This window comes from Hylobates moloch, unplaced genomic scaffold, assembly GCF_009828535.3.
Source record: "Hylobates moloch isolate HMO894 unplaced genomic scaffold, HMol_V3 SCAFFOLD_7, whole genome shotgun sequence".
NCBI lineage: Eukaryota > Metazoa > Chordata > Mammalia > Primates > Hylobatidae > Hylobates > Hylobates moloch.
In genome coordinates, this window is record NW_026652282.1 from 102,789,701 (window position 1) to 102,814,805 (window position 25,105).

Sequence of the window (25,105 nt, forward strand, 5' to 3'; positions counted from 1 at the left end):
TCACATAAAAGTCTGGCCTGCAGCCAAACTCCTCAGCATGTGGATATCCAGTTGTCCTAGATCTGTTTGTTAAAGAGGCTGTTTCTTCCTCATTGAATTGTCTTAGCATCCTTGGTAAAATCAACAAAGATTTATTTATGGATTCTCAATTATATTCCATTGGTCTATATGTCAGTCCTATGCTATTACTACACTGTTGTGCTTGCTGCAGCTGTGTAATATCTTTTGAAATCAGAAAGTTTGAGTTCTCCAAATTTATTATTTTTTAAGATCATTTTATCTATTTTGGATACCTTGCATTTCCATATGTATTTTAAGATAAGCTTGTCAATTCTTAATTGCCTTCTTAACTATAAAACATTTTTTATCAGAATACTTTATTATAGTCTATATTTTTTAAAAAAATTAAGGCTTGGCTGGGTGTGGTGGCTCATGCCTGTAATCCCAGCACTTTGGGAGGCTGAGGCAAGCAGATCACCATATGTCTGGAGTTCGAGATCAGCCTGGCTAACATGGTGAAACCCCGTTTCTACTAAATACACAAAATTAGCTGGGCATGGTAGAGTGCGCCTGTAATTCCAGATACTCGGGAGGCTGAGGCAGGAGAATCGCTTGAACCCGGGAGGCAGAGGTTGCAGTGAGCTGGGATCCCGCCACTGCATTCCAGCCTGTGTGACAGAGTGAGACTCGGTCTCCGAAAAAAAAAAAAAAAAATTAAAACGAGGTATACATGCCATGCCTGGCAGCTTTATTAACAGTGATTAAACAGTATAATTACATGGAGTACCTCATTTATTATTTTTCTTGTTAAAGAATGGATTTATTATTAAAGGCTTAATAGAAATCAGGGAGATCCTGGATTAACTACAAAAACATGTATAGACATATCTTATCACCTTATTTATTTGGAATGTTTTGTAATACAGATGGAGTGTAAAGCAATCTGCAGAAATATTTAGAGAATGCAGGTTATTTGGTAGAAAGAAGAGAAACCACAAGGAAGGGTGTTAATGAAATATAACAATTATTATTGAAAAGCAGGAGCAATATTTAATGAAAAATAATTACCAATTTAGAATAAACTTCATGGTTGGCAACTTTAGTCTCTGAACTCTTCAATAAAAGGAGAAAGCCATTATCCCATTTTACAGAGATGGGAATTGGAGCTCAGGCATTTGAAGTGATTTACCATAAGTCACACAGTAAATCAGAGACAGCTCTTGATCTTGTCTTCCCTCATTATATGTAATGCTCTTTTCTCTGAACTAGATGTATTCTGTGGATATAAATTATCATTTTACTCAATATGAGGACTTGCCTTTCAGTTTAGAAACAAAATGACATGAGATTTATTAATTCTATAATATTTGTGGAATTAACCACTTTATGCTGCACACCCAGCTCTTCACATACACTCGCACACATATTTTATACACACACACATATATACATAGTCTAGTCTTTAAAGCATATGTGTGTGTGTGTATACACAAAGGCTTTAAAGATTAGCCAATCACTTTGAAGAACTTAACATCCAGCTGCTTAGATCTCCATACATATTTGAGGCAATATGAGAGCAAAGTAGCAAATAAACAAAAGAAAGTTAATGACCTTCATAACTATCACTATTATCATAATGGTGATGTCATTGCACTTGGCTGTGAAAAGCTTTCTATTGGGTAACAGGAGTCTAAAGCCAAGTCTTGAGTTCACTGATATATTTAGTTTGCTAGATATACTACACAACATGAGATTGGAGGCTACGTTACAGAAGGGTCATGTCCTATTTATTCCAGAATTCTCAGTGACTATTACATTGCTATGTACTGAATGTGTGCTCAATAATATTAGTTAACTTCAATTAGAGGGGAAAGCATCCACACAGGGAGAACAGCATGTCTAAAATGTTAAGATTGTCATGGAGAAGAGCGTTGCAAGGATTTGGAATACTGGACAATACTAGGTGACTTTTGATAGTACATTCTCACTCTACGTTTCACTGATGTTGTGGAAATTTGTATATTTTTTCCATGGTATCTGTTTCTAACACACATTAGCAGTTTACTTCTCAAATTGTTTCGAAGTGATGCTTGGATCAGATCTTAGATATAAATCTCTCTAGGAATAAGCTAAAAATTTTCCTGGGCGGGAAGATCCCTCCCTATTAATTGCCTGTTAGTAACAGCTGCAAAGAACAGCAAGAGAATTATGCTTGATCTCTAAAATGAACATAGGTCAAAACCAAAATTTTTTCTATTCAAGAATTTAGAATGACATATGATGTGTTCATTTCTACCTCATGGTATAGAATAACTTATCCATGCAGAGACAAAAAGTCTTTATAAACTCTCCTATGTTGGCTTTAGCCAGCCGTATTACAAGTATATGCTATTGGCCACATGATAGTTATTATGAGAAGGTATGGTGACTTGGGATAAATTCTGTCCCATAACGGACTCAAGTTTCTTGCCTGCCCGATGCTCATTCAAATATGTCATCTGTGTGTGAAATAAAGTTTTCATCCTGAACTATGTGAAATGACAACACTATAGCAGTCATGACACCTAAGAATTAATTTTATCTTGAACAATAGAGAGTATTAGTATAAGAGAGGTTACAAACTGGCGATCCTTGGGCTGATTTTGGCATGCCCACACATGCATTGCTTTAGCAAGAGTATGTAGACCTCCACGTGGCTGAAAAATTGGAAAAGTCTAGATATTTTACCTAAAAATCTAAATTTATGATTTCCTTTGAACATGGAAGATCTTGCTACATTGGTCTCACGTTCATGCTGGCGATAGTAAGCTAGAGTTAAGAAGCACCTAGGGCAGGAACTCTAAAACTTACCACAACTTCCACAAATCCTAAGTTTTAAACACCCTGTCACTTCACATATTTATGCAACAGGTCGGCCCCTGTAGGCAACTGTTTGACACTGCCAAAGACCTTGTTATCTGGGTAAAACAAAATTTGAATTAGTAAAAGATTAAAATTACAATACTTTTAAAAGAAAGGTAGCAATTCTTTTCAAGCACATAATTTCTCATAGCATGAAACTAATTGCTGAATCATAGCCTGAATGTGGTCTTACTCCCAGGGTTCCTAGAAATCATCTAGCCAAACTCCCTCATTTTAAATATGGAAAATCTGAGGTCTAATGAGGCTAAGCAATTTGCCTAAGATCTTTATTGCGAGTTTCTAAAATAACTGAGATCATAAATATTTTCACAAATATTTTAACCATTCTGCTAATTCCAGTTAATAGACATATTTTCAAACAGAACATGATTCAAATTATTTTATATTTTAATGACCCACCTCACATTCTCTCTCAGAAGTCTTCCTTGACTAGTCTAACTTACCAGGGCTTCCCATCCTATGAACTACTTCAGAATGTATAATCCGTACGTCACAGTTGGACACTTAATCATTACTTAACTTCAGTGTATGCTTGTTAATCCAATGAGGTTATGAATTCCAGAAGGGCAGGAACAATATTGATATTCCTTTTCCCCATAATAGCATCAAACACATAGTTGAGCACTTACTAAGTGCTTGATTAATAGTCACTGGGTTGAAAGGAATTGAATAACCATGGCTATAGCTCAAATCAAGAAACCCCATTTACTTGGATGTGCATAAAATAGCCAATCCCCTTCCTCCAATAGAGCAGGCACAATACTTTAGCTGAGATACCAAGTTTGCTTTTTGTTCTTTATCCTCCAGCTGCTGGCCAGCCCTGGACTCTAAGACATCAAGATATCAAGAGATATTCCTTTGACTACAAAAATCAAAGAAAGCTCTTTGGCAAGTAACTTAGTGGAGAGATCTGGCAGATACTATCTTAAACTAATTGTCTTTTTTTTTTAACATTTAGAATTCCACAGTACTTTTACTGTACCATTTCACAGCCTGTGCCACTTTCTACCTTATATTACAACTTTCTACTTTATATTATAACTATTAGTGGTAATTGAGTAGGACTTTACAAAATAAAAAGAGTTTACATAGACCAATGTAACAGAGTAGAGAACCCAGCTGTAAATCCATGCATTTAAAACCAACTCATCTTCAACAAAGGACATGGATGGAGCTGGTGGCCATTATCCTTAGCAAACTAACACAGGAACAGAAAAATCAAAAACCGCATGTTCTCACTTATAAGTGGGAGTTAAATGATGCGAACACACGGACACATAGAGGGGAACAACACCCACTGGGGCCTTCTGAAGGGTGGAGGGTGGGAGGAGGGACAGAATCATGAAAAATAACTGATGGGTACTAGGCTTAATACCTGGGTGATGAAATAAACTGTACAACAAACCCCCATGACACAAGTATACCTAGGTAACAAGCCTGCACATGTATCCCTGAACTTAAAATAAAAGTTTAAAAAATTGTAAAATTAAAAACAAAACAAAACAAAAATGTCACCAAGAGAATATAATGGGAAGACAGTGTTTTCAATAAATTGTGCTGGGAAAACTGGATATTCATATGCAGAAGAATGAAACTACACCCCTATCTCCCACCATACACAACAATCAAGACAAAATGAGTTAAAGACTTGAGTGTAAGCCCTGAAATTATTAAACTGTTAGAAGAAAACATTTGGAAAATGCTCTGGGACTTTGTTGAGGAAAGACTGTTTTGTGTAAGACCCTGAAAGCATAGGCAACCAAAGCAAAAATAGACAGTTGGAATTATATCAAGCCAAAAAGCTTCTGCACAACAAAGAAAATAATTGACAAAATAAAGAGACAATCCACAGAATGGGAGACAAAAATTGCAACCTGTCCATCTGACAAGGGATTAATAACCAGAATATAGAAGGAGTAAAAATAAGTCAATTTCAATAATAATAATAATAATAACCCACAAATAATCTAATTTAAAAATGGGCAAAGATATGAACATTCTCCAAAGAAGACATAAAGTGACAAAGAGGTATATGAAAAGGTGTTCGACATAATTGATCGTCAGAGAAATGCAAGTGAAAACCACAATGAGATATCATCTCACCCCAGTTAAAATGGCTTGTATGAAAAAGTCAGGCAATAACAGATGCTGGCAAGGATGTGGAGAAAGGGGAACTCTTGTTACACTTGTTGGTGGGAATGTAAATGAGTACAGCCACTATGGAGAACAGTATAGAGATTTCTCAACAAACTAAAAATAGAACAACTATGTGATCTAGCAATTGCACTACTGGGTGTATATTCAGAAAAAAGAAAATCAATATATCAAAGAGATACCTGCACTCCTATGTTTACTGCAGCACTATTCACGATAGACAAAATATGGAACTTAACTGCCCATCAACTTAAGTGCCCATCAACAGATAAGGGAAAATAAAAATGTACATATATAGAAAATGAAATATCCAGTCATAAAAATAATGAAATCCTATCATTTGCAGCAACATAGATGAAACTGAAGGTCATTATGTTACATTAAATGACATGAGCACAGAAAAACAAATACTCGTGTGAGAGCTAAAAATGTTGATCTCATGAAGATAAAGAGTAGATTGGTTGTTACCAGAGGCCAGGAAGGGGAGGACGGAGGAGGAGAAAGGAGGAAAAAAAGAGTATAAATGCATTTATTACTGGTGTACTGTACATTTAAAAATGATAAAGATTATAAGTTATATACGTATATTTTACTTAAATAAAAATATATTTTAAAAAAGTTCAATCAGGCAACGAGGATAATAGATGGATATCGAAATCAAAGGTAACAATGCTGAATTCACAAGTTCAAGTGAGCCTGGAAAGAGTAAATCCTCAGCATTTCTAGGAGCATCCAACTATACATACATCATTTCCTATTTGTAGTTTGTCACTTCTAGATCAGAAGTTCTGCTCTTTGTTAGCCTGGAACTGCTAGATAATTCTTCATACACCACTGAAGGTTGGGGAATAACAAAAGAAATGATAATCAAACACAGGAAAATATGTGTTTCTGTTTGTGTTTTTTGTTTGTTTTTGTTACATAAAGTATAGTTCCTCTGGCATTGCTTGGGGAGAAGGGGATGTCATTTCTGGGGATAAAGCTAGAAGAATTATTTTTCTTTTGCTCCCCTTACCCACTCAAAATAATAAAATTTTGTTTGGAGGCCTTGGATTTAAACACTTCCCTGATCATTGCTATTTTGCCATAGCAATTTTTTTAATGAGAAATGAGTAGCTTAATTCTCTGTATGATCTATTTTAGTATTAACTAAAAGCTTAGATGTTATATTGGTATATTAAATCAAATTTGAGAAACTTCAGAGATGATGACTATTATATTTGGCTTGTGATTTTCAGTTTGCTGTGGGATTGTCAACTACTCGATTTTGATACTGACAGCTCATTTCAAATGTAAAATCATAAATACAACTGTCTGTCAGTTTTGATTTCCTCATGTAAAAATTAGACCTGCCCTATCGTGCTGTTTTGCAATTACTCTGACAGATGTTGACCAAACTTATTATAAAATGACCTGTTTTACTTCATTATTTCTTCATTATTTCTAGGCCTTATCCTGGCAATTTAGTCTATCTTAAAATTTCTTAGACAGAGTCTCCTGTTTTCTTATGAAGAAGTTTATTAGAATCAGTGTAGTTATTTCTGAGTTTACTGAAAACTGAGGCTGTACATATTTAGATCATAAAAAATAGTGTTAGAATTGTCAAATTATTGCTTGGAAACTTACATATTGGGGCTTAACTATTCTAGATACATGTATGGCTAATTTGCTAATGAGGTAGGAACCTCTGAGATTTCTCTGCTACCTGTGTTAGCCCTTTAGCCTAGTAGCTCAAGAGAGCAGAACATAGAGAACCACGAGTCAGAAAGCTTGTGTATAAAATAAATGGAGAAATAGACTCCAGAGCAGAGGGGTAGCAACAGTAGCAACAGTAAGCTTGAATGGGGCCTATATGCTTTTGTCCCCTTGTCCTTCTACTCTCAAGCATTTATCAATTACTTACCATATTCTAGGGACTGTCACATTCTATAGTCTAAGTAATCTCCTAGATACTTGAGATACGAAGATAAATGATATAGGCCTTAAGGAGATGTAGTTACATAAAAAAGATAGACAGAAATTCATTGTTACTTAAAGCTTTTTATTATAGGTACAGCATGGATGAAATATTTGTGAGTGATTTAGGTTACTTAGATGTAGTTGTCGTGGAGGTCTTCATGCATAGTGCTTAGCACATACTACCCAGTGGTAACACCTAAAATATATTGAGTGCTTACTATAAGCTCATCACATGTATAAACTTTCTTAATTCTTATAACAACCCGATAAACTAGGTAGTCTTATTGTCCTCATTTAATTGAAACCGAGGCAAAAAGAGGTTAAATAACTTGCCCATGGTCACATAGCTAGTAAATAGTATAGTGAGGATTTGAGCCTAGGCAGTGTGGCTCCAGAGACTGTGTTCTTAATTACCATACTGCACTGAATCTCATTAAATTTTAGTTGATATAATTATTTTGATTATTATCTGAAATTCTTTGCTTGAAGTGCCATTGTCAGTTGGTTGATATCAAAGTGTGATTTTTCTTTGTTTTCCACATTGATGGAAATTTTGTAATTTCTATGCTACTATGAAATAAAGAATATTATGAGCTGTTTTACATTTTATAAGATGGTGATGATGATGACAACGATAATGATAATAATTACTATGTTCCAGGCACTGTTAAAAATGCTTTACATTTCTTAACACGTATGTTCACACAACAACCCCATGAGATAGGTACAATTATTATCCCTGTATTACACATCAGAAAACTCAAGTAAAGAAACTAACTTACTCTGGGTCATACAGCTAAAAAGCAACAAAGTAGGGATTCAAACCCAGGCCTTTTGCTTCCAAAGCCCATATGTGCATCTTCCACAGTACACATTTCATGAAATTTAGACAGTTCTATCACATTAGTTTTCTCTTTAGGGAGGGAGGAATATGTGCCCTCCTCCCATATCCCCCTGCAAAGTTACTCCTAGTTCCTCCATTCTGCTTAGGAGAGCATAGTGGCATCTAGGAGATCGAGTGTCTAGAGCATATCCACACATATATCTCTTTCAGTTCCTTTAGTATAGAAGGTGTATGAACAAAATCTTCTCTTTGGGATTGGCCTTTCATGGCATGGTGTATGTGGTGCAGTGGGGACAGTAATAGCTCTGAATGAAGGACATAGAAAGTGTCAACAAACACATATTGTATATATACTTTGTGTCAGGCCCTTTTCTAGCATTGAGGCTATAGCATTAAACAAGACAGATAAGATTCCTTACTCGAGAGGCTGAGGCAGGAGAATTGCTTGAACCTGGGAGGCAGAGGTTGCAGTGAGTCAAGATTGCACCACTGCACTCCAGCCTGGCTGACAGAGCGAGAATTTGTGAAAAAAAAAAAAAAAAAAAAAAATTCCTTGCTCTCGTATAGTTTGCATTCTAGTGAAGAAAGATGAACAATAAGCAAAATGCCACCAGTGTCATGCAAAAAAGTAGCCCAGAGAATAGGAATAGAGAATATCAGGAAATGGAAGGAGATGCTATTATTTTAGATAAGATTGTTAGGTCAGGGCTCACTGAGAAGAGGATATTTAATCTAAAAGATTAAGGATATGTTCACACAAAAACTTGTACATGAAAGTTCATAGCACTATTATTTATAATATTAAAGATGTTGAAACAAGCCCAATGTCCATCACCTGATGAACGGGGAAACAAAGTATGGTACATTCATAAAATGGGATTTTAGCCATAAAATGGAACGAAGTTTGATGTATGCCACATCATGAATGAACCTCAAAGACATTCTAAGTGAAAGAAGCTAGACACAAAAGGACACATGTCGTACAATTCTATTTGTATGAAATGTCCAGAATAAGCAAAATCATAGAGACAGAAAGTAGATTAGTGCCAGCCAAGGTCTGAGGACAGTGGGTAGAGAGTGACTGTTACTGTGTATGGAGGTTTTTTTGGTGGTGATGAAAGCATTCTCAATTTAGACATTGGTGATGGTTGTAAAACCTTGTAAATATACTAAAAACTACTAAGTGATATACTTTTAAATAGTGAACTTGATAGTAAGTGAATTTTATCAACTGAAAAAGCCCCTCAAGACAAAGTCAGATTTGGGCAAGGTCTGAGCAAGTGTGGCTCAGTGAAGTCTTTCTAAAAGCAAGCAGGCTCTTTTTTGGTTCCATATGAACTTTAAAGTAGTTTTTTCCAGTTCTGTGAAGAAAGTCATTGGTAGCTTGATGGGGATGGCATTGAATCTATAAATTACCTTGGGCAGTATGGCCATTTCCATGATATTGATTCTTCCAACCCATGAGCATGGAATGTTCTTCCATTTGTTTGTATCCTCTTTTATTTCATTGAGCAGTGGTTTGTAGTTCTCCTTGAAGAGGTCCTTCACATCCCTTGTAAGTTGGATTCCTAGGTATTTTATTCTCTTTGAAGCAATTGTGAATGGGAGTTCACTCATGATTTGGCTCTCTGTTTGTCTGTGATTGGTGTAAAAGAATGCTTGTGATTTTTGTACATTGGTTCTGTATCCTGAGACTTTGCTGAAGTTGCTTATCAGCTTGAGGAGATTTTAGGCTGAGACAATGGGGTTTTCTAGATATACAATCATGTCATCTGCAAACAGGGACAGTTTGACTTCCTCTTTTCCTAATTGAATACCTTTATTTCCTTCTCCTGCCTGATTGCCCTGGCCAGAACTTCCAACACTATGTTGAATAGGAGTGGTGAGAGAGGGCATCCCTGTCTTGTGCCAGTTTTCAAAGGGAATGCTTCCAGTTTTTGCCCATTCAGTATGATATTGGCTGTGGGTTTGTCGTAGATAGCTCTTATTATTTTGAGATATGTCCCATCAATACCTAATTTATTGAGAGTTTTTAGCATGAAGTGTTGTTGAATTTTGTCAAAGGCCTTTTCTGCATCTATTGAGATAATCATGTGGTTTTTGTCTTTGGTTCTGTTTATGTGCTGGATTACATTTATTGATTTGCATATGTTGAACCAGCCTTGCATCCCAGGGATGAAGCCCACTTGATCATGGTGGATAAGCTTTTTGATGTGCTGCTGGATTCGGTTTGCCAGTATTTTATTGAGGATTTTTGCATCAATGTTCATCAAGGATATTGGTCTGAAATTCTCTTTTTTGGCGGTGTCTCTGCCAGGCTTTGGTATCAGGATGATGCTGGCCTCATAAAATGAGTTAGGGAGGATTCCCTCTCTTTCTATTGATTGGAATAGTTTCAGAAGGAATGGTACCAGTTCCTCCTTGTACCTCTGGTAGAATTCGGCTGTGAATCCATCAGGTCCTGGACTCTTTTTGGTTGGTAAGCTATTGATTATTGCCACGATTTCAGAACCTGTTATTTGTCTATTCAGAGATTCAACTTCTTCCTAGTTTAGTCTTGGGAGGGTGTATGTGTCGAGGAATTTATCCATTTCTTCTAGATTTTCTAGTTTATTTGCATAGAGGTGTTTGTAGTATTCTCTGATGGTTGTTTGTATTTCTGTGGGATCGATGGTGATATCCCCTTTATCATTTTTTATTGCATCTGTTTGATTCTTCTCTCTTTTCTTCTTTATTAGCCTTGCTAGCGGTCTATCAATTTTGTTGATCTTTTCAAAAAACCAGCTCCTGGATTCATTAATTTTTTTGAAGGGTTTTTTGTGTCTCTATTTCCTTCAGTTCTGCTCTGATTTTAGTTATTTCTTGCCTTCTGCTAGCTTTTGAATGTGTTTGCTCTTGCTTTTCTAGTTCTTTTAATTGTCATGTTAGGGTGTCAGTTTTGGATCTTTCCTGCTTTCTCTTGTGGGCATTTAGTGCTATAAATTTCCCTCTACACACTGCTTTGAATGCGTCCCAGAGATTGTGGTATGTTGTGTCTTTGTTCTCGTTGGTTTCAAAGAACATCTTTATTTCTGCCTTCAACAGGCAACCTGCAAAATGGGAGAAAATTTTTGCAACCTACTCATCTGACAAAGGGCTAATATCCAGAATCTGCAATGAACTCAAACAAATTTACAAGGAAAAAACAAACAACCCCATCAAAAAGTGGGCAAAGGACGTGAACAGATACTTCTCAAAAGAAGACATTTATGCAGCCAAAAAACACATGAAAAAATGCTCATCATCACTGGCCATCAGAGAAATGCAAATCAAAACCACGATGAGATACCATCTCACACCAGTTAGAATAGTGATCATTAAAAAGTCAGGAAACAACAGGTGCTGGAGAGGATGTGGAGAAATAGGAACACTTTTACACTGTTGGTGGGACTGTAAACTAGTTCAACCATTGTGGAAGTCAGTGTGGCGATTCCTCAGGGATCTAGAACTAGAAATACCATTTGACCCAGCCATCCCATTACTGGGTATATACCCAAAGGACTATAAATCGTGCTGCTATAAAGACACATGCACACGTATGTTTATTGTGACATTATTCACAATGGCAAAGACTTGGAACCAACCCAAATGTCCAACAACAATAGACTAGATTAAGAAAATGTGGCACATAAACACCATGGAATACCATGCAGCCATAAAAAATGATGAGTTCATGTCCTTTGTAGGGACATGGATGAAACTGGAAACCATCATTCTCAGTAAACTATTGCAAGGACAAAAAACCAAACACCGCATGTTCTCACTCATAGGTGAGAGTTGAACAATGAGAACACATGGACACAGGAAGGGGAACATCACACTCCGGGGACTGTTGTGGGGTGGGGGGAGGGGGGAGGGATAGCATTAGGAGATATACCTAATGCTAAATGATGAGTTAATGGGTGCAGCACACCAGCATGGCACATGGATACATATGTAACAAACCTGCATATTGTGCACATGTACCCTGAAACTTAAAGTATAATAATAGTAAAAAATAAAAGCCTGGAAAAGAGTTCCAGTAATTATTTTAGAAAAGATGAGCCTTCCAAGAGCACAGAGCAGATCAAGAAAGGGTAGAGAATGGATCTGCAGAAGAGAAGATAGGGACAAACAGGGAATAAGTATCACAGCTTCAGAAGGTGAAACATCTTTTTTCTTGAACGCATCTGGGCTTCAAACCAATTTTTGAAAGCAAATAATGCCAGCTTCTATTTTAATGCACTAGTCAGGTATCTTGGGATCTTTGAAATCCTAAAACTTAGAGACTGAAAACAACCAGTTTGAAACACACTATGTGAGGACAACCATTCTTCCAAATGGGTAGAAGAACTAAAGTAGCACTTTTCAGAGTGACTACGATCCACCTTGCTTATAAATCAGTATTTGAAATATCTGGAGATCATTTTGTGTTTTAGTGTTTTTATTCCCTATTTTTCTTGAAATAAAAAGCCCTTTCAGTTTATAATTTGTTTAGAAAAATAGAAGGTTTCTTATTATATGGAACATGGCAGTGCAAGCGTACTGATAAAGTGGTAACTAATGTTCATTGTCAGTATTGGGAGAAAAATCTGGTGTGAAAAGATTGGCACCAAATCAGAGTGTACATGCCCTATCTACAGAGGGCAGTCACTAATCAATGACAGATTATTATTATTATTTGTCAAATACTTAATATGTACCAGGCTCTCTTGGTATATTATCTAATTTAGTCCTAATAGCAATTATATGAATTAGGTATCATTATCTTCCTTTTGCAGATGAGGAAATAAAAACTCAGAAATAAAATAACTTCTGTGCAGGGATGTGAGTTTAGTTTTGTCAGATTTTGTAAGTTTTCTTTAAAAAAACTAACCATTTTATTATTACTTATTTTCCTTTTTTTCTTTTTTATTCAGCCATTATTTCTTCATATAAGATCTCTGCTTCTTTCTCTGCTTTTTGTCCTCTGATTCTCATAATGCATTAGTCTCCTTTGCAGTTCACCACAAGTCCCTTAGGCCGTCCTTGCTTTAGTTTATTCTTATTTTATATAAAAAAGTATTTTTATTTTTAATTTTTGTGGGTACATAGTAGGCGTATATATATATATATGTATATATATATATACATATATATGGAATATATGAAATATTTTGATACAGGCATACAAGGTGTAATAATCACATCAGGGTATATGAGGTATTCATTACCTGAAGCATTTATCATTTCTTTTTGTTACCAACATCGTAATTATACTCTTTAGTTATTTAAAAATGTATAATGGATTATTGTTGACTGTAGTTGCCCTGTTGTGCTATCAAATACTAGATCTTATTCATTCTATCTAAGTATACTTTTGTACCAATTAACCATCCCACTTTCCCCACCTGCGTCCCCACTGCGTTGCAGCCTCTGGTAACCATTATTCTACTGTCTATCTCCATGAGTTTAATTGTTTTAATTTTTACCTCCCACAGATTAGTGAGAACATGTGAAGTTTGTCTTTCTGTGCCTGGGTTGTTTTACTTAACATAATTTCCTCCAGTTCCATCCGTATTGTTTCTAATTACAGAATCTCATTCCTTTTTATAGCTGAATGGTAATTCGTTGTGTATATAGCCCCATTTTCTTTATCCATTCATCTATTGATGCTCACTTCAGTCATTCTTGTTTTTTTCTCCTTTGACTCAGTGATTTCAAATAATCTGTCTTAAAGTTTGCTGATTCTTTTTACTAATAAAATCTACTGTTAAACCTCTCTAATGAATTTTTTAGCTCAGCTGTTTTCCAATTCCAAAATTTGTGTTTGATTCTTTCTAAGTAATTATCTCCTTATTGATATTTTATTTTGTTCATTTTTTCCTGATTTTTTTTGTCTGTCTGTTTTCTTTTAAGTTATTGATCATTTTATGACAGTTATTTCAAATTCTTCTTTGGGCAGATCATAGATTTGCATTTCTTTAGGTTTAATTTCTGGAATTTTATCTTATTCCTTTAATTGGGCCATGTTGCTTGTTCCTTTGTATGGCTCGTTAATTTTTGCCACAGTTTCGGCATTCGAAATAACAATAGTCACTCCTGGTCGTTGTACAGGGGAAGACCTTCGGCAGTCTTCCCTGCTGGAAATTCTAGGACCTCTCAGACATTTTCTTATGTCTTACTTCCCCTTGCATCTGCCCCTGGAGCTGCAGCTCGAATGTGCTCCTTGCCTCTGTTCCTCAGCAGTTTCCAAATTGGTATCAGTCCTATCAGCAGTCCATGTCAGGTGGAACAGAAAACAATCCCTCAGATAGCACCCACAGAAGCCAGTACATTGTTGGGTCTGTGGTCCACTCTTTTGTTTTTGTCCTGAGGGAGAAACTTCATTATGGCAGATTTCTTCCCAGTTGCTCCACATTGTGCTATATGGGAGAGAGACACAAAAGATTGTGCCAAATGTTACAAATTTGCTTATTCCTTTTGTTGGAATCCATTCTTGTTTTTACAGTTGCCTGAGTACTTTAGCTTCTTACCAGGTCTCTACAGTTCTCACAGAGGTATTCTGGCACATATATTGTTGTTAACCCAGTGGCTCTATGAGGGGAGGAAAGGCTGTAGCTTACTGTTTCACTCTCTTGAATATTCTTGGTTATTCTGAATACCACTACTGTTATTTGTATCCATAGGGTGATTATTGGTCTACAATTGACACCAACCCCGGACTGAAACAGAGACAGAGAAGCTAAAACTATTGCATGTTTACCTGTGAGTCCTGGGGGTGGGGATGATTTAACACTTATTTAGCCTAATTATAGTGAATTCTCTAACATTTGAACCAGAGAGTTATATCATTCCAAAAGTACTCTTGAGTGTGGATTGTGGGGTTTGACGCTGAAGGAGATACCAGATCAGATCTTCGCTCTGCTCTGGGCCTTAATGCCATCTATGAAGAAGTCTCTCTCACTCATGAGATTCAGATTGTTAATAACTAAGGGTAATTCCTATGTCTTGTTCTTCCAGGGTTTAACGCCACTCTATACCCCAAATTAGACACCAATCCAACCCCTTGTAGGAGTTTTCTAGAGAACCGGGGACATTGGCCCATCATTGTGTGAAACCTCTATATTTTCCCCCAGATCAATCAATTAAAGAGTTGTTCTTGCAGCTAGAGGGGGGTAGTTGTGGTGGAAGGCTTACTTTTTATTGTACAGTACAATAACCTCAAGTAACATCACCAATTATGTTTTCATCCTCATACATTAAGAGGGCATTTGAGCCAGTCTCCAATTTAGTAATAGAAGGAACAGAAGCATAATTTTAAGGGTAGGGATTCCAGAGACAATCCAGTTGGGTTCAAATCTGTACTTTTCTGTGTACTGGCTGCATAACCTTAGGTAGGTTAAATAACTTTTCTATGCCGTCTGTAAAATAGGGGTCATGATAATACCTACCTCATATAGTTGGAAGGATTAAATGAGTTCTATGTAAAGCACCTGTAAATGTGCCTGGCATATAATAAGCATATAATAGCTATTATCAATATCGAAAATTTAAAAAAATATATACTTGAGCACTTCCACCCTGAGGCCCCTTGTGGATTGGCATTATGAACTACCCTACTATGATCAGCTCTCCTCTTGTAGTATTTATGATTAAGAATCTCTTCTTTATTGGATCAATGTATGCAAACAAACTAATTTCTGTATACAGCTATATCACTGATTTATGTTGAAAGTACAAAGCTTCTGTCATGAATTCAGTATACAGTGTGACAAGAAATGGCTTGACCCAGTAGAAATGACACACCTTCCCTTTATCTCTGTTTTCCCTTTCCACTTCATTCAGGTATAATTGTGTTCTAGAATGTACCCTGGACTAAGGGCCTAATACATCCCTTTCTAGCTATGTTACTGAGTAAACAGCCTCTCTGAGTAAGCATTCATCTCATTTATAAAATGGTATTGAACCATCCGTTACTGCCTGGTAGGGTTGTAGTTAGTCAGGCAATAAGATAGTGGAAAATTATATCATTACATTGCAAGAAAAGATGAATGTAATGCATGCTTAATTTCATCTATACCACATAGCTACTCCAGCACTACTCCTACCACCACCATGGCTTATTCCTATTTTTCCTTCATGTCATTTCTCCAGAAAACATTTCCCTAACTAGTCCAAACTAGACCATTTTCATTATGTTTTATAGTATCGTTCTGTTTATTTTTACATTACTTATCACTATTTGTAATTATAATTTTATTTATTGATTAACCAGTTTAATGTCTATATCTTTTAGCGTGATGCCCCCTCATTTGTGGCCATTATGCAATAGACAGTATGGTAGCATTTTATGGAGTTTTGAGGGTAATTGGGGAGTGAGATTTAACTTTCTTTTTTTTTTTTAACTTTCTATTTCCCAAAAGCAACACAGCTACAGACCATTTTAATGTGCCATTTATGCTACCTGTTCTACTCTTTTTATTTTCCTTCCTCCACTAGAACTCATTTTTTCCCTTCTCATTTCTCCTCAGATGCAGACATGACCTGGGTAGGGGGAGAATTTTTGAAAAAGATTCAGAGTTTAAAAAACACAAACAGGCCACCTTGATTTCTTTTCTTCTTTCCTGCTTCAAGTCCTGTGTGATGTAAATACTATAGTGTGGAAATATCCTGCTTGTGGGCTTGTAATTCTTTCAAAATACTGCAGCTGTTAACACCATCACCTATTCTAGCTATAATAAATGGAAATTAAGCAGTGCATTTTTTTTAGGTTAGTAAATGGGATCTGTAGGACTCTGAAAACAAAAGGTTGACAGTTTAAAGGAACATGTGTTCAGAGTGGGAACACAGGCTGTGAACTAAACTCCTATGAAGAAATAAATTAATGTATTTGCCTGGAGACTTTCTGTGCCTGAGGTTGACGAATTGATGAATTCTACATGCTTACCCTTTCTCTCAGTACTCCATGAAATTTCTAAAAAATATCCACTAGGATGTCTTCCATTTGTACTCTTCAAATGTATGGCTTGAATCAGCAGGTTTTTTAAAAAAATCTCCGTCACATGTTATCTCTCTTATTAGAATCTAGAAACCACCAGGAGGCTTATTGCTTATCTATGTGGAAATTGTAAAAAAATAAAAAAAGAGATGTAAATTGATTTTATAATGGTGGAGCTCACCTTAGTTCCAGTAACCCAGTGCCCCCAAACACACTGCAGCAAATTTCAGTTTTCCAGCCCTACGACCACCTCTGCCATGTATCAAGAGGCTATGTGATGCTATTTAATTAACCTGGAGCTGCTTCTGCTGTTGCTGTTTCTCAGCTCTTGGTGTCTGTAGGTGTTCAGATACCCCATACTTCTCTATGAGTTCAGTCATTAAAAAAAGACTTCTCTTTTTCTGGGAGTTTGTGGCCTTCATAAATTAAACAGGCCCAATTTGCGGCACAGATCCTTCTTTTAGCTAATAGGTTTCTCCAGGCTTCCTGTGTAAATTATTGCTTCAACTAGTTTTTGCTTAAGCAGCTTCTCTAGAGCCCCAAGAGGTCTCTGATACAAATGCTGTCCATGGTAAATGAGGAGTTTGAGTTGTTTCTTTCCTTTGATTTTTGCAAAGATCATAAATGCAGAGAATGTTGACTAAAGTATTAATTTTCCCTGTATCTGCTAGTCTTACTTTGAAATGAGACTAGCTTGCCATGGGAATCAATTCAAATATGTTTCTAATTATGTGATTTCTGTTTATCTGGTATAACTGTTAGAAAGAATTGCCTATTTCTGTCCACTTCAGCTCACTGTGTTATCCAGTCTCTGATTTCTTTGAAGGAAAATGAGGGGGAAAATATACCATGCATCTGAATGGATTGTAATATATAAACCAAGGAGGGGGTAGAGTTTGCAAAACGTATACATTAATTTTTTAGAGCCAACACTTGAGGAACAGAACAATAAGTACTAGGAGAGAAAAGGAGGGAAATGAGAAAAGTTACACCAGATTGCTCTAAAGAAGTTTGTCCTTGCTAAGATTTCACATATCAGAAATAAAATTTCTGAAGAACTCAAACCTAATGATTAAAAAGATAGATTTTTAATTTTTTCTTTTTTCTTTTTTCTTTTTAAATTGACAACTAATAATCGTACCTATTTATGGGTACATAGTGACTTTTTGATACATATGTAGTGGTTGGATCAGGGTAATTAACATATCAATCTCAAACATTTATCATTTTTTTGCATTGACAACATTTAATCTCTTCTTTCTAGCTATTTGAAACTATATATTACTGTTAACTATAGTAATTCAAAAGTGTCGTAAAATACTAGAACTTGTGCTCCCTATCTGGTTGTAATTTGTTGTTCCTTAACAAATTTCTCCCTATACATCTCTTCCCCTTACCCTCCCCAGCCTCTAATATCCTCTGTTCTACTTTTTACTTCTATAAAATCAACTTTTTTTTTTAGCTCCCACATATGAATGAGAACATGTAGTATTTAATTTTATGTTCCTGGCTTATTTTACTTAACATAACGTCTTCTTGTTCAATTCATGTTGCTGTGAATGACAGGATTTTATTCTTTTTTATGGCTAACCAGTATTCCATTGTGTGTATATGCTACATTTTCTTTATTCAGTCAACCATTGATGGACTCAGGTTGGTTCCGTATCTTGGATATTGTGAATAGTGCTGCAATGAACATGGGGCTGTAGGTGTCTTTTCAATATACTTCTAAAAATATATACCCAGTAGTGGGATTGCTGGATCATGTGGTAGTTCTGTTTATAGTTTTTTAAGGAACTTCCATCTTGTTGTCCATAGTTCCTGAGACAGTTTACATTCCCACCAATAGTGTATAAGAATTTCCTTTTCTCTGTATCTTTGCTGGCATTTATTTTTTGTCTTTTTGATAATAGCCATCCTAACTGGTTTGAGATGATACTTCATCGTGGTTTGCAGAAGAATGAAACAAGCCCCCTCTTACGACCCTTTACAAAAATTAACTTAAAATGTATCAAAGATCTAAATGTAAGACCCGAAATTCTGAAACTAATAGAAGAAAACATGCTTCAAGACATTGGTCTGGGAAAATATTTTATGGGTATGACCTCAAAAGCACAAGCAACAAAACCATTTTTAAAATGGGATTATGTCCAACTGAAGAGCTTCTGCACAGCAAAGGAAACAACAGAGTAAAAAGATAACATATAGAATGGGAGAAAATATTTGAAAACTAGTAACAAGACAGGGGATTAATATCCAGAATATACAAGAAACTCAAACATTTCAGCACCAAAACCCAAACAATCCCATTTTAAAAATGGGCAAATGATCTGAACAGACATTTCTCAAAAGAAGACAAAAAAATGGCTAACAAATATATGAAAAATGCTCAACATCACTAATCATCAAGGACAAGCAAATCAAAAATATATTTTTAATTCACAAATAATAATTGTACATATTAAATAAATATTTGTAGCAACCAACAAAAATTGAAGATAAAGTTTGAAGTTGGGCAGATTTGAGTGTGATAACTTATTCTGCTGCATTACCTATGTTTCCTTGGCTATGTCTCTACTCTTTATTTGTGAAATGGGTGTAGTAATAGTAGTAGTATTCCACAGGGTTATAGTAAGGGGTAAATTTAAAAATGCATGTAAAGTGCATTATACAGTGCTTGGCTTATAGGAAGGATTCATTAAATGATAGCTGTTACTATTACTATCATTATAAGTAGGCTAGATATATAGAATTAACATACTACATAGTTTTCATCACATAAGAAGTAGTTAAAACTGATTTCATCACTTATATACCCGTGCAGTACTGAAAAATATCAGTGAAAATGTCTGTATCTCAGTTTTCTTGAATATCAAATATGCATAAGGACAGTCCCACCACCTACAGTTTTAAAATTACATAATATAACGTAGGTGAAATTTCAATTTTAACATTTCTGGTGCTATAGTAATTGCTGAAAAAATGTTAGTGGTTATTTCCATTACTCACTTGACCCTGGAAATCACTATCCTGTGGTTTCAAAATAAAGATTTTCATTTATTTTATTATCAAACATTTATTAAGCACCTACTTTGTACGAGACACTATTCTGACTATAGATACGTCAACAAATAAAACTGAATATTACTAATCTTTTGGTACTTTTATTTTTTGAGGCAAGCATGCTAAACCCAATAAATAAGTACATTATGTAGTATATTAGAAGACATTAAGTACTGTGGGATAAAAAAATGAGTAGGGTAAGGGATTGGGAGTGCTAGAATAAAAACGAATAAGTGCTTACAAAATTCATTATGCAATGAGGGTAAGCCTTTCTGAAAAAATATCATTTGAGCAAAAAATTTGAAGAATAGAGGAAGAAAGACATGTAACTACCTAGAAAAAGTGTTCCTGGTAGCAGTAACATCCAGGAAAAACCTGATGTAACGGTAAAAAACCTGATGTAACGGTAAAATGTTAAACTAACAAATTTTCAGTATGCTTAAAGTAGAATTATCATGGAGAAGGAATGTAGGAGATGCTGTCAAAGAAGTTCAGGTGCATAGATTGTGTATGGCCTGTACATCAATGTATGAAATTTGGCTTTTACTTTGAGTGAGGCCAGAAGCTGTTGGAGGGATTTGAGCAAAGAAGAGATTTAAGTTGATTTGTCTTTCAAATAGATCACTACAGCTGCTATATGAAACTTAGGCCATGAAGGGATGATAAGCGTGGAAGCAGGGTAACCAGTAAGAGAGCTATTAAAATAATCCAAAAGAAATGATGGACACTTGTACTAGAGTGGTACAAATGGAAGTGGTGAGATCTGGTTGGATTCTGGATAGTTTGAAAGTAGAACTGACAGGGTTTACTTACTGATCGGATATATGGTGTATACAAGAAAGGGAAATCATGAACAATGTCAAGGATTTGGGGCTTAAATGGAATTGCCATTAACTGAGTGTAGCGGACAGACTTTAAGATGGCACCATGTGATTCAGGCCTATGCCTCTTCACATCTTCTTATAATTGCCATCTCTTGAGTGTGAGAGGAACCAGTGACTTCCTCCTAACCAATAGAATATGAAAAAAAAAATGATGATAGTAACTTTTAAGATTACATTACAGATATGATAGTCACTTCCATCCTGCTAACAGACTCTCTCCCTTGCTGGCTCTGATGAGGCAAGTAGATGTATTAGAGAGGTCCATGTGACAAAAAAAGAAAAAAAAAAAACAGAGTGGCTTCTGGCAGGTGGCCAGCAAGGCTCTGAATCCTATCAAAAACAATGTGAGCTTGGAAGTGGATCCTTCTCATGTTAACCTTTTAGATTAGACCCCAAGCCTTGCTGATACCCTGATGGCAACCTTGCGAAAGGCACTGAAAGCAGAAAACTCAGCAAAGCCCTTTCCTGATCCACAGAAACTATAAAATGATAAGTTTGTGTTGTGCTAAGCGACTAAATGTCTTGTAAATTTTTATGCAGCAATAGATTACAAATTAAGAAAGGAAACAAATTTGTGGAAGTGAAGGTCAGGAACTACATGTTGAACATGTTAAGCTTGAGTTGCCTATTAGACACACAGGTGAAGATGCTGGATATGGGAGTCTGTATTTCAGGGGAGATGTCTAAGAAGAGGATAAAAATTTGAGTCAACAATGTACAGATTGGATTTAAAAACATAAAATAGATGAGATCACCTATGAAGTGATTGTAGAGAAAGAAGCAGTTCAAGGAGTGAGCCCTGGAATAGTCCATAGTAAATAAATGTAGAGAAGAGAAAAAACTAGAAAAAGTAACTTGAAAAGTTAATAATATGAGAGGAAAATCAAGACAGTATGGTATCCTGAAATAAAAGTGTTTCCAAGGGGAAAGTAGTGATATAGAGTGCAGAATGTTACTGATATGTTCAAGAAACATTAGGGCTGAGAATTGACTGTGGGAATTACCAATAGTTAATAATGTTATTTGTAAAGGTTAGCTTGGAGTAAATTCAGAAGAGAATGACTAAAGAGGAGTTGATGACAGTTGGTATAGACAATTCTTTTAAGGAGTATTACTATTAGAGGGAAGCAGAGAAATGAGGCAGTAGCTGGCAGAGGTAGTGGGGTCCAACGAAGGGTTTTTTTTCTCCTATAAAAGAAAAATTATGAATGATTCAATAGACAGAAAAAATGGGTGATATAGTAGAGGGAGGACACTGCTGAAATAGTCTTTGAGTGGGTAAGATGGGATGGGATCTAATGCATAAGAGAATGGATTGACATTAGTTATGAATACAGGGAAGTCACTTACTATACTAGAAGAGAAAGGAGTATATGATTTTAGATGCAGATAAGCAGGAGGAGGTGGTGGATGTTTTGAAAACTTCTGATTGCGTAAGTCTTTTCAATGAAGTAGGAGAAAAGAGCATCAGCTGAGAGTGAGGATGAAGAATGAGGTGCTAAAAGTGTGAGAAGAAAAAAATGTGGAATAATAATTTAGGAAGATGTCTGAGTGAATGAACTAGAAAAACAAGATAAAATTGGGCAGCATTAAAGGCCTACTCGAAATTTGTGGCCTTGTATTTGTGGCTATGTCTTCTTCTCCAGACATGTTCAGGTCCATGGTTACAGGCACTGAAGAGGTGGATAATTTGATTTAACCAAAATATCATAACTCACAGAAACCAGTGGTCCACATTAGGAGGAAATTTTCCATTATTCTTCTCCATGGATGTTCTCAAAGACCTCCTGGATTTCCTAGTCTATACATTGGTTTTCTTAACACTATCCATCTTCCAAAATTGTTGGAGCCTAACCTTCACCAATGCTGACGTCTCTACAACTCATTCTGCTAGTCATAGTTGTCTTGAGTGTTACCTCGCTTCTAGTTGGAGAGCATGGAGGTCATCCCGAAAGCCTGGAAAATCCTGGCAGAATTAAAATAAAGTCCCTGCTCACCACTAGATATAAATATCATCACCTCAGAATCGAAGAAATCTAAATGCCCCATTCATTTTTCTCTTTAAATTTGAAGGGAGAAAGATCTTTTTTTAAACTATTGTGCTTATTCAGAGATAACCCATCTGTAAAATTGCTCACTCTATATTAGAAAATATTTTAATCATATTTTCTAAAGAATACATACAATCATTTATGAGGCAGTGTTTGTGGTGCCAGCATAGCAGTGTCAGGAACAAGTCTAAAATAGTCATGCACTATGTCCAGAATCAGATCTTCCTTTCAATGATTTAACCCTGTATATTAAGTTTGGTATATCAATTAAGGCTTCTTCTTGTCTTCCAGGCTCAAAATATTTTCTGCCAAGTTGTATTAGCTGGGGTCATTTCAGTCTATCAGACATGGTTTACCAACCTTGACATTACCTGGGAAAAAGTTGGATATTTACCAATTCTTCTCCTAGGAGCTTCCTAAGGCCTATGAAAACCTGTAAATAAAAATAGACATTTGTGGTAGGGGTCTGGCTTCAGCCACCAAAAACATTGCAACTCAGGGCCCTTACAAAGCCTATAATGTTCAACTATGTCCTTAGCTTCCACGAGTGTTAGATATGAAACTTACTTCCATGCACTAAAAGGAGGCACTCAGATGTTTTTCCCCAAATTAAAGAGACAGTTTATTTCAAGGATAAATTTCCATTTATAGATCACATCGCAGAGATTACCATCGGCCACTAAAATGGCAGTTTTCCAGATTGAATAAGTGGAAGATTCAGACTAAACTAGGAACCCCATTACTTTATGATTATTGCTGAGTAATAATAATAAGCAAGCCCTTATATTTGTATAGCTCAGTATATTAGTGGTTGGCAAACCATTATTAAGTACAGATTCATGGACCTCACTCTACATCCACTGAATCAGGGTATCTGGGGATGTATCCCAGGAATATAATTTTATCCAGATTCCAGAATGATTCTGATATGTATTCAATTTTAAGACTCCCATGGTTATGCTTTTTAAGTATGACTATATATTTTCTTCCTTCCTTTCTCCATAACTCCCTTCCTTCCTCCTTCCTTCTTTTGTTTCTTCCTTCTTAAATTAATTCACTCGTTTCCTCATGCATTTATTTATTTATACAACAAATATTTATTGAGTGCCTACTAAGTGCCAGACACTTTGGGGATACAATAATGAATATGACAATCATGAATACTGCCTTAATGGAATTTATATTCAAGTAAGGGGAAATACTGACTTTAAATAAGTAATTAGAAATAAGTGAGAAAAACATTAAAGAGAAGCATATAATGCCATAGGAATGTACAACATACTTACACATAATTTTTACATAACTGTAATATAGTATACATACCATTTTACATCATTCATTTTCACGGAACTTCATAAATGCTATTCTTTGACATTTGTATCATTATTCTCATTGGTAGACAGGAATTTTGAGATAGAACTACCCCAGGATTCTTGATTCTCATTGTCACTTAGAGTATGTGGGGATAAAAATATTATTCTCCCTTGCACTTTGGGTTTCCCCAAAGGAATGATCTAGAAAATTTAAGTATTCCACTTCTCAGGTGTCTTTCGTTATTTCAAGCATTAGTATAACACCCTTAAAATCCACCTTTCTATTATAAATTCATGCTCTTGTTCATTTTTTGTGAGTAATCCACTGCCCAACAGTGGCTTAAACAGATCATGACAGGACAGATGTGGCTATAGATTATTTATTTTTCAAGGGAATTATTATGAAATGTGCAAGGAAGGCGAATGTGACAGTCACCACAATCTACTTTGTTTTATATGTTCTAGAAATTGTAATATAACTGTTATTTGGAATTACCAAGCTCACACTGCTTTTTCTTTCTTATACATTGTTGAGAATTTAAAGAACATTAAATTTCATAGGGACAGAAAATGTTATATCCCTATTTCTGAGTTGCATTCCCCAAAAAAGCAGACTCTGAGATAGAGGTGAGAATTCAAAAAGTTTATTGGGATCCACACTCGTGGGGAAGAGAATGGAAAAGAACAGGGTTGGGCAGAGGAAGAAGTTTGTCTCAAGTGCAGACACAAGATGGCCTCAATTGATTCTATGGGGAAATCGTAAACTGGGCTGGCCCTTGAGAATTGTCCCAAGTTCTACAAGGGACACTGGCCCTTTGTTCTCTGGAGTTCACCAACGATTGGATATGGGCTGCTCGAGGAAGGAGATGTGATTTTAGGTGTGGTGGGTCTCTACAGTGAAGGTCAGTTCCTGGATA